The 12,807-nt window shown below is 40.1% G+C and overlaps 1 pseudogene; it reads left to right on the top strand.

Moving 5' to 3' along the window:
* The first annotated feature begins 584 nt into the window (after window positions 1-584).
* LOC101420107 (keratin, type I cytoskeletal 18 pseudogene) lies at window positions 585-5,718 on the top strand (annotated as a pseudogene).
* Window positions 5,719-12,807: the final 7,089 nt, after the last annotated feature.

Raw genomic sequence — 12,807 nt, 5'->3', positions numbered from 1 at the left:
ATTCAATTCAAAAGATACAAGTAGGTTGAAAGTTAAAGGATGGAGAAAAAATTATATCGTGCAGTAGTTACCAAAAAAGAACATTAAAAAAAGAAGAAAGGCTTCAAATCAGAGATCTAACCTCAAAACTGGAAGAACTAGAAAAAGAGGAGCAAACTAAATCCAAAGCAAGCTGAAGGAAGGAAATAAAAAAGATAAGAGTGGAGATAAATGAAATAGCACACAAAAAACAATAGAATCAACAAAAACAAGAGTTGCTTCTTTGCAAAGACCAATAAAATTGACAAAGCATTAGCTAAACTGACAAAGAAAAAGAGAGAGAGGATGCATATAATGAAAACCAGAAATGAAAAGAAGGACATTATTACTGACCCCATCTAAATAAAAAGGACCATTAGAGGATACTATGAAAACAGGTAGGCCAATAAATTCAATAACCTAGATGAAATGGACATATTCTTAGAAACACACTCATACTACCTTCATTGGCACAAAAAGGAATAGAAGATCTAACAGACCAAGTACTGTGGAAGAGATTGAATCAGTAATCAAAAACTTCCCAACAAAGAAAAACCCAGAACCAGATGGTTACACAGGAGAAGTCTACCAGACATTCCAAAGAGGACTTAATTCCAATTCTGCTCAAACTTTTCCAAAAAACTGAAGAGGAGGGAACACTTCCTAATTCACTCTACATGGCCAACATCACCCTTGTATCAATGCCAGGTAAAGATAGCATGAGAAAGAAAACTACAGACCAAAGTCGCATATTTTTGCATTTTGAGGATGCAAAAATCCTCAACAAAATACTAGCAAACTGAATCCAACAGCATATTAAAAGAAATTTACACCATGACCAAGTGGGAATCCCTGTATGCAATGGTGGTTTAACATAAGGAAATCAATTAACATGATGAAGGAAAAAATCCATATTATCTCAGTTGATGCAGAAAAGACATGACAAAATTGAGCACTGTTTCTTGATTAAAAACACTTAGAACACAAGGAATAGGAGGAAACTTCCTCAACATGATAAAGTCCACACCACTTAATGGTGAAAGACTGAAGGCTTTCCTTCTAAGGCCAGGAAGAAGACAAATATGCCCACTGTTATCACTGTTATTCAACATTATATTGGAAGCTCTTGCCAGAGCAATTAGGCAAGAAAAAGAAATAATAGGCATCCAAGTTAGAAACGAAGAAGTAAAACTTTCCCTGTTTGCAGATGATATGTTCCTCTATACAGAAAATCCTGAAAAATCTACAACAAAGCTCCTACAGCTAATAAACGAATTCTTCAAAGAAGCAGGTACAAGATAAACACACCAAAAGCTTGTGTATAGTGTTTCTATACACAAGCAATGAACAGTTGGAAGAGATCAAGAAAAAAATTCATTTGCAATAACAATTAAAAGAATCAAATTTCTAGTAATAAATCTAACCAAGTATGTAAAAGACGTGTATATAGGAAAGTACAAAACATTGCTAAAAGAAATCAAATACCTATATAAATGGAAGGACATTCCATGTTTATGGATTGGAAGACTAAATAGTGTTAAGATGTGAATTTTACCCCAAACAATTTATAGTTTCAATACATTCCCAATCAAAATTCCAACAACCTTCTTTGCAGAAATGGAAAAGCCAAACATCAAATTTATATGGAAGGAAAATATTCAAGATCAAAGAATGAGCAAACATAAGGGTGGAATGTAAATATGGACCAAAACAGACTTCTTATTATAATAATAGAAGAACTCACATCATTGATATGAAGACATTGGTCACTAGAGGTTCTGAGGGGAGGGAGAGGGAAGAATAAGGGTAACATGGGGCATTTGGGGGACATTGGAATTGTTCTGTATGCTATTTCAATGATGGATACAAGTCAGATATTTTGTCAAAATCAAAAAATTGTGTGGTGCAAAGTGTAAACCATAATGTAAACTATAGACTGTGGCTAGTAGCAATGTTTCAATATATGTTCATCAATTGTAACAAATGGACCACACTAATGAAAAATGTTGTTAATGGGGGAAAGTGTGGGAGGGGGTGTGAGTGGAGTATATGAGAATCCCCTATATTTTTTATGTAATATTTATGTAATCGAAGGCTTCTTTAAAAATCAAGAAAACAAAAAACAAAACAAAAAAAATGTATATGGAAGGGTAATAGGACCTAAATAGCTAAAGCCACCCTGAAAAAGAAGAATGAAATTGAAGGACTCACACTTCCTGATCTGAAAATTTATTACAAAGTCATAGTAATCAAAACAGCATGGTACTGACACAAGTACAGACATGTAGACCAACAAAATTGAATTGAAAGCTCAGAAATGAACCCTCACATTATGGCCAACTGATTTTTGTCAAGGGGGCAAAGACACCTCAGTTGGAAAAGAATAGTCTCTTCAACAAGTGATTCTGGGAAAACTGTATCTACATTGGGAAAAAAAAAAAAAAGAAAAGAGGACCCCTTACCTCACACCTTAAACAAAAATCAACTCAAAATGGATCAAAGACTTAAATGTAAGAGTTAGAACTACCAAACTCCTAGAAGAAAACATAGGGAAACATCTTCAGGACATTATTAGCATTGTTAGGCAATGGTTTCTTAGACTTTATACCCATAGTACAAGCAACAAAATCAAAAACAGATAATGATATCTCACCAAAATTTAAAACTTTTGTGGCTCAAAGGACTTTATCATGAAAGTGAAACAATAATCTACACAATGGGAGAAAATGTTTGGACACCACGTATCTAATTTCAGCAAATTTGCTTCCACCCATAGCACTGCATGGGAATTTGCATGTTGTCACATACATTGGACACTTTGCCATCTTTATTTTTAAAGGCTTCTTTGGTAACACTTGCACATGCTGCTCCTTTTGCCTGGAATGTTCCTCCCTAGCTAGTTTATTTGACTTAGCTCCTCGTCTCCTACAGGTCTCAATTTAAACAATCCTAAACCAGAGAAGACTTCCCTAAATCTGCTCTATAATTTCATGTCTGGGTTCCCTATTTCATCTTGTCCATAAAGGCTATAGCAATGTCTGCTCTACCTTCATAATATAATATAATATAATATAATATAATATAATATAATATAATATAATATAAATATAACATGGTACATAATAGGTTTTATTTATTTATTTATATATTTTTATTTATTTCTCTCCCCTTCCCCCCCGACCCCGGTTGTCCGTTCTCTGTGTCTATTTGCTGCGTCTTCTTTGTCCACTTCTATTGTTGTCAGCGGCACGGGAATCTGTGTTTCTTTTTGTTGCGTCATCTTGTTGCGTCAGTTCTCCGTGTGTGCAGCACCATTCCTGAGCAGGCTGCACTTTCTTTTGTGCTGGGTGACTCTCCTTATAGGGTGCACTCCTTGCACGTGGGGCTCCCCTACACAGGGGACACCCCTGCGTGGCACGGCACTCCTTGCACGCATCAGCATTATGCATGGGCCAGCTCCACACGGGTCAAGGAGGCCCGGGGTTTGAACCACAGACCTCCCATGTGGTAGACGAACACCCTAACGACTGGGCCAAGTCCACTTCCCCATAATAGGTTTTAAATAGAAACTTCTCAAATGAATGAATGTAGGTACCAATGTTGCATTTGACCCTGTACTTTTCCTGCCAAGTCCTTGAGTGATAATCTGTACAAACTGCACTATACTTGTTCCTTGCATAAGTCTTATCTTAGCTTCCTGGGGTTGCCATAACAAAATACCACAAACTGTGTGGTTTAAAAAACAGAAATTTATTGTCTCACAATTCTAGAGGCTAGAAGTCTGAATCAAGGTGTTGTCAGGACCATGCTTCCTCTGGAGTCTGCAGGGTTCTGGTGGTGGCTTGCTGGCAGTCCATGGCATAACTCAATATCTGCCTCTGTCACAAAGCCATCTTCTCTGTCAGTCTGTGTCCAAAATCCTCTCCTTATAATAACATCAGTCATATTAGATTAGGACCCACCCATATCCATTGTGGTCTCAGAATCTTTCAAGATATTATTAGTTAAGATCCAAATAGGATCCCATTCACAAAACTAGGGGTTAAGACCTGAAGTTATCTTTTTTTTTTGGCGGGGGACGGGGGCAGACAGAATTCTATCCATAATAGTTCAGAAGGCCCCTTCAGGGGCAGTGGCCATCTGTGGCCATTTTTACAACTCCTGGGTACTAGATATCATCCTGCTCCTTCCATGTCAAATTGAGGTATAGCAATCTCTGCTAGGCTACTATGGCCCCTCTAACAAACCATCCCACATAACCAATTCCTTTCCCTTGTGCCACCCTCTATAGCGCTACATGGGAAATGGGGCCCAGGTCATTCTGTTCTCAGGTTTCTCATTTGTGTCTAGAAGGTTCCCCTGCTTCCAGGAGCCAGGCACAGGGCCAACTCTCAGGGGATTTCATTTATGCCCTTTATCACATTGAGGGAGTTTCCTTCCATTCCTCATGTACTAAGTGTTTTTATCAAGAAGGGGTGCTGGATTTTGTCAAAGGCCTTTTCTGCATCAGTTAAAATGGTCACGTGTTTCTTTTCCTTCACTCTGTTAATGTGGTGTATCACATTAATTTTCTTACATAAACCACCTTTGCATAACTGGGATAAATCTCACTTGGTCATAGTATATAATTCTTTAATGTGCTGTTGGATTTGGCTTGCTAGCATTTTATTTAGGATTTTTGCATCTATATTCATAAGATATATTTGTCTGTAATTTTATTTTCTTGTGGGTAGGTATGGACTTTTTGAGCCAAGAATAATATGCTAAAAGTTTGGTAATGCTTTCAGAAAAGGTCTGTTTATTATAAGCTGTCAATACTACTCTAGTTAGAAATGGCTTGAGAAAGGCTCAGCTGTCAGGCTGTAGAGGAGAGTTTAGAAAAACAAAGCTCAGCCTCCAGTTAACTGAGTCCATAAAAATGGCTCAACATGTTGCTGGAGCAATGACTGCACAACTGTGACGAAAGTGAGAGCTGAAGTTGGAAACTGAGATGGAGGCTCTCAACGAGGAGCCGCTCTTCATTAAGAAGAACCATGATGAAGAAGTTGAGGGCTGACAAGTCCGGATTGCCAGTTGTGGGCTGACTGTGGAAGTGGACACCCCCACTTCCACTGTGGAAGTGGACACCCCCAAATCTCAGGACCTTGGCAAGATCATGTCAGACATCCAGGCCCAATATGACAAGTTGGCTTGGAAGAACGGAGAGGAGCTGAACAAGTACTGGTCTCAGCAGACTGAAGGGAGCACCACAATGGTCACCTGTCAGTCCGCTGAGATGGGAGCTCCTGAGGTTACACTCACGGAGCTGAGATGGGCAGTCCAGTCCTTGGAAACTGACCTACACTCCATGAGAAATCTGAAGGCCAGCTTGGAGAACAGCCTGCAGAAGGTGGAAGCCCACTATGCCCTGCAGATGGAACAGCTCAATGGGACCCTGCTGCACCAGGAGTAGGAGCTAGCACCGACCTGGGCAGAGAGGCAGGACTGAGTCCCAAAGTAAAAGACCCTGCTGAACATGGAGGTCAAGCTGGAGGCTGAGATTGCCACCTACCGCCGCCTGCTGGAAGACGGGGAGGACTTCAAACTTTGTGATGCCCTGGACAGCAGCAACTTCATGCAAACCATCCAGAAGACACCACCCGCAGGATGGTGGATGGCAAAGTGGTAGCTGAAATCAACATTCAAGTTATGAAGCCCTGAAGCAGCCAGAAGCAGGGTACCCAGTGGGGAATGGGTGGCCAATAAAAATGTCTGCACTTTCAAAAAAATAAAAATAAAAACTATCAAAGCCAAGTGTTGGAGCTTCTAGACTCATATACATTGATGGTGAAAACAAGAAGTTTTTAAACACATACTTACTACATAAAGCAGCAATTTCATTTCCTAGGTATTTACCGAAGAAAAATTAAATCCTAGGTCTGTACATAAATCTGGACACAAATGTTTACAGCAACTTTATTTATAATTTGCCAAAAACCAAAAGCAACTTAAATGTCCTTCAACTGGTGAATGAATAAACAAACTGTGATACATTCCAATAATAGAATTGTTGACAATGGAATTGTCAGGAGAGATACTTAAAAAAATGTCAACACTCTCCAATATAAGTGCCAGGGTCACCAGCAAAAGCACAACCCCCAGGCTCTGATGGAAAGACGTTTTACTCACATAGAGAAAAGACAACGCAAGGTCAGCTTCATTACTGGGCAATGGTTCCCCATAGCCAGTGGATCTCAATGAGTGGCGGAGGCAGCTCTAGGCACAGCACCCTTTCTTGTGTCTGTGTGCTACTGCAGTGGTGCTCCCTCCCCAGCAAGGACAGCTAGATGACCAGGGAGTGAGCTGGATGTGATAACACATGCCCACCAGTGTCAGACTGCCTCCAGTGAATATTTACGTATGCTACAGACAATAGGGGAGGACGTTACAGTCAGTGCCCTTATCTACTAGAGGACTGTGTTTTATTCCACCAGGTTGATGCATCTAGTCCTGAGCACAGGATGCATTTATGGCTCACACTAGGACTGCCTCACAGGAATTCTACTCAAAAATAAAAGGGAGCAAACTACTGACATTTTCAACAACACGGATGAATCTCAATAGCATTATGCTGAATAAAAGAGGCCAGAAACAAAAGGCTACATGCTGTATGATTCTATTTATATAACATTCTGGAAAAGGCAAAACTATAGGGACAGAAATCAGAGAGCTTGGGTATGACAGAAAGGGAGACTATAAAGGGGCTCGAGGGAACATTTTAGGATGAGGGAATATTTTACATGTTGATTGTGGTGGTGGTTATATATTAATGAATTTGTCAAAAGTCATAGGATTATACACCTAAAAAGTATAATTTACTGTATGCAAATTCTACCTCAATAAACCTAACTTGAAAAACAATTTAGCCCAGGGTCATCTCTACAGAAATCATTATCCAACTCTTAAACTGAGCTAAGTAACCTCTTTTTTGTTCCCATTGCACATGGTGTTTATGTGCTTCCCTGTGGGCATCATATTATATTGAAATTATCTTTTTACAATAAAAAAAAATTTTTTTAAGCATCTGTTTATATGTCTAGCTCCCCTACTGGATGGTGAACTTGTTGAAGTCAGAGACCATACGATCTTTGCTTCACTCTCCCATGCCCACCCTCCATCCCACACCCATGTTGAGCGTATTTCTTGGTGCATGATTGATAAGCCAGATACCAATGAAGTCTCCCCTCTGTTTCCTGCTAGAGGTTCAGAACCTTCCCTCACAGGTTAACCTCATGAAAATTTTCTCAGTTTTTTTTTCCCTTCCAAGCCAATAGGACTAAAGAATTCTAAATACGGATTTAATGGCTCGTAGCAAGTTGTCCCTTCAGAAAATACATAGATTTTTGGCATAAAATTTTAAATATCTTGTTTTAAAGATGGGACCTTAATGGCAGAAATATTTGAACTAACAAATCTGTGGAGGAGACATTTTTGGTGGACACTGATCAATGTCTTTGGATTTTATGCAGGAATTGCTAACAGTTATATACTAACAAATTAATTTTTTAAAGTAGGTAACTAGGATGTATTTAAAAGTTTTTGATTCCTAATGGCCAGTTTCCTGAAAACCCACTATTATATAGGGAGGAGTAGAGGAACTTGAGGGGGACAGACATGACATGGTTACTTACACATCTTCTCTGTTATCATTAGGATCCCTTTTGCACTTGAATTATAGACCAAAACCAAGCCCTTTATCTTTACTGCTTTCCACTGAGAATCCTCCAATTAAAGAGTGGGGAAATATTTCAAGGAAGACACCATGAAAGAACGACATGCTGCTATTATTTCCATTCAACTCATTAAAGAAAACCTCCTTCCACATGAGTAATCTTTTTTAAAGAACTACCAAATCATCTCTTTCAAGGCTGTATAATTTATGGTGGTCGTTCCCAGCCAGGAGTCAATTCTTTCAGAAATACCCTAAGAGGGAAGCTTGCATTTCACAACAATGACTAAGAATTCACTTATCTTCCATTTCATCCCCCGTCTATAATGGCAATGTGCTGGACCCAGCCAAACCCTGCCTGCCCCAGGTTGTTTGTCTCTTGGTCTGCTATACCACATTCAGGGCTTGACCAGACAGAAATGCACCCAGATGGGATTTTGCAATGGAGACTACCTGCCTAGCTTTATCCAGTCTAAGCACCAGAATCTTGGGTGTGACAATGAGGTTGTGACTACCTTGTTCAAGCATTTCCCTGGGAAAAGGGCCAACTGTTTTTATGTAATTCTCAAAGTAGTCCATATCCTCAAAAAGCTATCTTTTTTTAATTTTATAGTAGAATATTTTGAAGAAAATTAAGATTCATATATTGTACATATTAGTAGGCAACCTATGTTTGGAACAACAGAGTAGCCAATAAACAACACTTAGGACCTACTGTGTTGAGGAAAAGTCCTTCCCTGATGTATGGTTTGCCAGAGGTTTGTCCTACTGTGCCTCAATCCGATGATAGAATGTCACCAAATTTCATAAGAATCATCTTTTCTTTTAGTTTACAAAATATTTTTACCTGTGTGATCCCGTTTGATATTCATTCCTGTTAGATGTATGAATAATTTTTATCCCTACTTCACAAATAAGGAACTGACATCTGATATCTGGGTCCTTTTTATTTATTTACATTGAACCCACACTCCTTCTGTCTCCTCAAAGCCTTGGCAGTCACCCTAAGCACCTTCCACTCTGACATAGTGATCTACCTGATCTGCTTATCCTCATTCTGAGAACATGGTCACAAAAGTCTCAGGATACCCCTCAGAAGGGAGAGGATTATTGTAAAGAGATGTACTAGGTTATGGAATCCTGGAGTATGCACCCCATTCTTCTCCCAACCCTACCTCTTTTCACTCCCTTTTACACACACCAAAACCTACACCTCCACTTGAGTATTGGGAGCAACAAATTGATCAACTCAAAATTAGGTATGATCTGACTAAAATACAAGATTAATATGTATACCAGTGGTTCCTTCCAGCTCACCAGAGTTAATGATAAAACTGCTATTCAGAAGTAAGGACAAGTCAGATGATTTCTGCAACTTCTTCCATTAGCAACCGTTTTAAATTCACTTAATATTGAGAAAGCCAGAAGGAAAAAAAAGTTAGAATGAGACTTGCCTAGAATTAATGTTTGCAGATTTGATGCTATTTTTGTCACAGTATTAGCATACATTCTGCTTTGCCCAAATCACTCCTCTTTCTCCTCTCTGTCCTCTTCCAGAACTCCCAGCATTGGTTGGAATGTAGGACAGAATTTCCCACAATACTCAGACATCAACCATCTGCCTCTAATTTACAAAATGACAAAGTGGAATGGCCCTGAGAGGCAAAAAAAAAAAAATCCTGTTTTACTCTTCTTTCTGATTTACTGGTCAGGTCAGCAGATTTTGTTTTCTTTCAGTGCATAGCAAGCATTTAAGGCAGCCTGGAGCAGAGAGAAAACTCCTAGTATTTCACAGTTACATTGCTGGTGAGAACAGAGAGAAGATGCACCATTCAGATGCAGTCAAATTGCAATCAACCCAGCAATCAGTTTAGCATGTTTTCAACATGGTGACAGCTATTGTATTTCCCTGCTAAATATAGGCGAAAGACCCCATCTGAAACCTGGAGCCTCCCTGTGAGCTAGGGAAGGTATATTAGACATGTCACCCACTCCCAAGTCTTATTCTGTGATGACAATCAATAACAGCATGTCTAAGTACTTGGTGGAAACCAGCATCTCTGAAAAGAGACGATTTAAGGATTCTCTTGTTCAGAGTTCCCTAAAACATACCGGGACTTTGTGCATGGATAACTGATGAGGACCAAAACACCATTTGCAAATGCTTCACATTTGACTAAATTATTCCTTTGAGGGGATGATTTCTGACAAAAGATGTAGAATCAAACGCAGGCAGTGGGTACACAGAATTAGTCTTTCCATTGAGAAGAAGTGGGTATGCCCCAAGATAGAGCAGCCTGGAAAGTATTTAATTTGAAATCAAATCAGACCTTCTGAGCTTGATTCCTGGGCTTATCTTGAGCTTAAACTGAGTTTAAACTGAGCCTTAGCTTCACACAGCCCTGCCCCCTGCGAAAGTGGGAGTGATCAGCAGAGCATTCCCTAGGGAAGGTGGCATCACAAATACTTGATGAACACCCTTTAGATACAACATGATGAAAGGAGGATCCAATGAAAAGTTAGGAAATTCCACTTGACTTTAGGTGGCCAACTGTCTAAGTTTGGGTTTCCCCAAAGGCACAGCCTGAAATAAGTATTTAGGTGCTAGTGATTTATTTAGAAGGTGATCTCAGGAAGCAGGAGTGAGGAAGGGGGAGAATGAGACAAAGAAGGAGTGAAAGTCAAGCAAAGATTCATTATCAAGGTCAATGCTGTGGGCATCTGGTGCTCAATTCCATTGGGAAACCTGAGAAATATACAAAATGCCTCAAAGAATAGAGAACTTAGAAGATAATGCATGTATCCACCCATTCTGGTCCCCACTGGCTGAAGGTTGGCCCCAGAGACTAACTCTCTTGCTTTAGGTTCAGGAAGTTTCTGCTACAGCTGGAGAATGGCGGGAGGCAGAATGAGGAGAAACACAGGCTGAGACCTTGACATCAGATTCCAGCAATCTCCTGAGAATGTGAGCTCACACTGAACTATCCACTGTAGTTGAAACTAAAATCATCAGTGAACTGAGTGGCTTTGATGTGGGCACAGAATTGTATCCTACACCAGTCTGAGGCTCTCTTGTTGTATTCCCTTGCTTATTCTATCTTCAGAGGAGATAGTACCTGAACATGATTTTCCTTATCATACCACTTTCTTTACCCATATTTCTCCCAAGACCTTTCACTTCCAGACCTTTGCACATGCTGCTACTGCTGTTTGGAATATTCTCCATGCCCAGTCTTCCTCTCTATGCTATCTGGTCTCAACTTCAAAATTATTTGCTCCAAGAAGCTTTCCCCAACTCTTAGAGTAGGCTGATTGCCCAAGCTATGTGGACCGATGGAAACTCATATTGCTTGTTGGTGGCATTCCTCACAATTTATATTATTGCTTATTTAAATGTCTGTTCCTCTGCACACACACACTCACACCTCTCAATCTGTCAACAATATGAGGTCAAGAAACTTGTGCTTTTGTTTTTTGCTGGTAGATATATCACCAAAACCTGTCATAGTGCCTGGCACAAAAGCTAATTAAAAATTTTTTGTTACATGAACTAATAAAGAAATGAATAAATAAATGAATGGATGAGGGAGGCTAAAACATCTGCTGTCACTGAAATCAGAAGGTCAACTTTGCTCAGGAGGTCCTAGTCCCTCTCCCACTTGTGTTGCCCTTGGAATGATTATTCCAGAGCTTTTTCTATAGGACTACTTGCTTGATCCTTTCTGGGAAGAAAATATTGCAAGAAAATTTCTACAGACTTGTCCTTGGATTTCTCTCCTCTTTGGATCTCTACACTATTCCCAGCTAACCATGCCGCAATGGCCATTTTGTTTATCATTTGTTGTGTGGTAAGCACACATAGGAGTAGACAGGGCTATTGATTTTAATCCTGGCCTTCTCAGACTCTTATTTCCTTCCTTCATTCTTGACAATAACCCTATCTTGTTCCCAAAGGCAGAGATGATCTTTGAAGATGTCAAACTGCCCATGATCTCCTCACCTCTCATACTTCTTAACCTCGTCTCTCTCCAGAAAGATAATCTTGTGCAAGAACCGAGAATAGGGGAGGAGAATGGAAACTCTCAGTCAACAAGAGTCATCCTTCTCACCACAAACAGCCAAGGAAAATGTTCCTCTGGGTTGGAACCAGGGTCAGGCCTCCTCTGACTCAACCCTCAGATGACCTAATAAATAACAAGATGAGGACAGAACATCCCAGGAATCAAAAAGTCTCCCCATAAGTGCTGGGAGGAAATGTAGTACAGTATCAGCAGAGACCACAACACATGACAGATGCTCCCAAATTGGCAAAAATCCACTAGTGCCCCCAAATAAATGAGCAGAGTACTAGAATGGGGGATCCCAGCATAGGCTCATAAGGCCAACAAGCCTGCATGAAAGAAGTGTGTACACAGATTTGCAACTTGAAAGACACCTGGAATGAGCAAACTAAGCTCAAGTCCTGGAGTGACAGAGATGTGACAAAGATCAAGCTGCTGCTTAAGAGTTCTCCACTCATCCCATGCTGTTTCTTTCCTCCTTGGTTCCTGGTGCCTTTTCTGCCTACAGGTTCCTTTTCCACCTTCCATATGACTCCTCTCATCTTGTCACCTGTGCCTGGCTAAGTTTACTTATCTTTCCGTAACTTCTAGGAAGTTTCCCCTGAATCCCACAGGGTGGGTGAGGTGCTCCTAACCTGTGCTTATAGCTGCCACTGCATCTACCACACCGTCTGACTCCCCAGCTAAACTGTGAGTGCCTAGAGGAGTGAACCACCTTATTTATCTTGATATCCTCAGAGTCTAAGATAGTGCCTATCTTATAGCAGATCCCTCATTAAATACTGAATGAATGAATGAATGAATGAATGAATGAATGAATGAATGAATGAATTGGTAAGAACTTGTTGGGACCAGATCTTCAAGAGAAGGCAGATGTTACTTATCAGAACAGGGGCACAAAACCAGAACTAGACCATCAATGAACAGAACAGAGTCCAAAAGTACCCAAATTCATGGGCAATTGCTCCTTAAAACCCTGCTACCAGAGGGGAGAGGATGTAGCTCAGGTGGTTGAGCGCC

The sequence above is a fragment of the Dasypus novemcinctus genome, chromosome 1 (genome assembly GCF_030445035.2).
Source record: "Dasypus novemcinctus isolate mDasNov1 chromosome 1, mDasNov1.1.hap2, whole genome shotgun sequence".
Taxonomy (NCBI): domain Eukaryota; kingdom Metazoa; phylum Chordata; class Mammalia; order Cingulata; family Dasypodidae; genus Dasypus; species Dasypus novemcinctus.
Note: the sequence above shows the minus strand (reverse complement) of the source record. Positions and strands in the feature narration are given on the sequence as shown.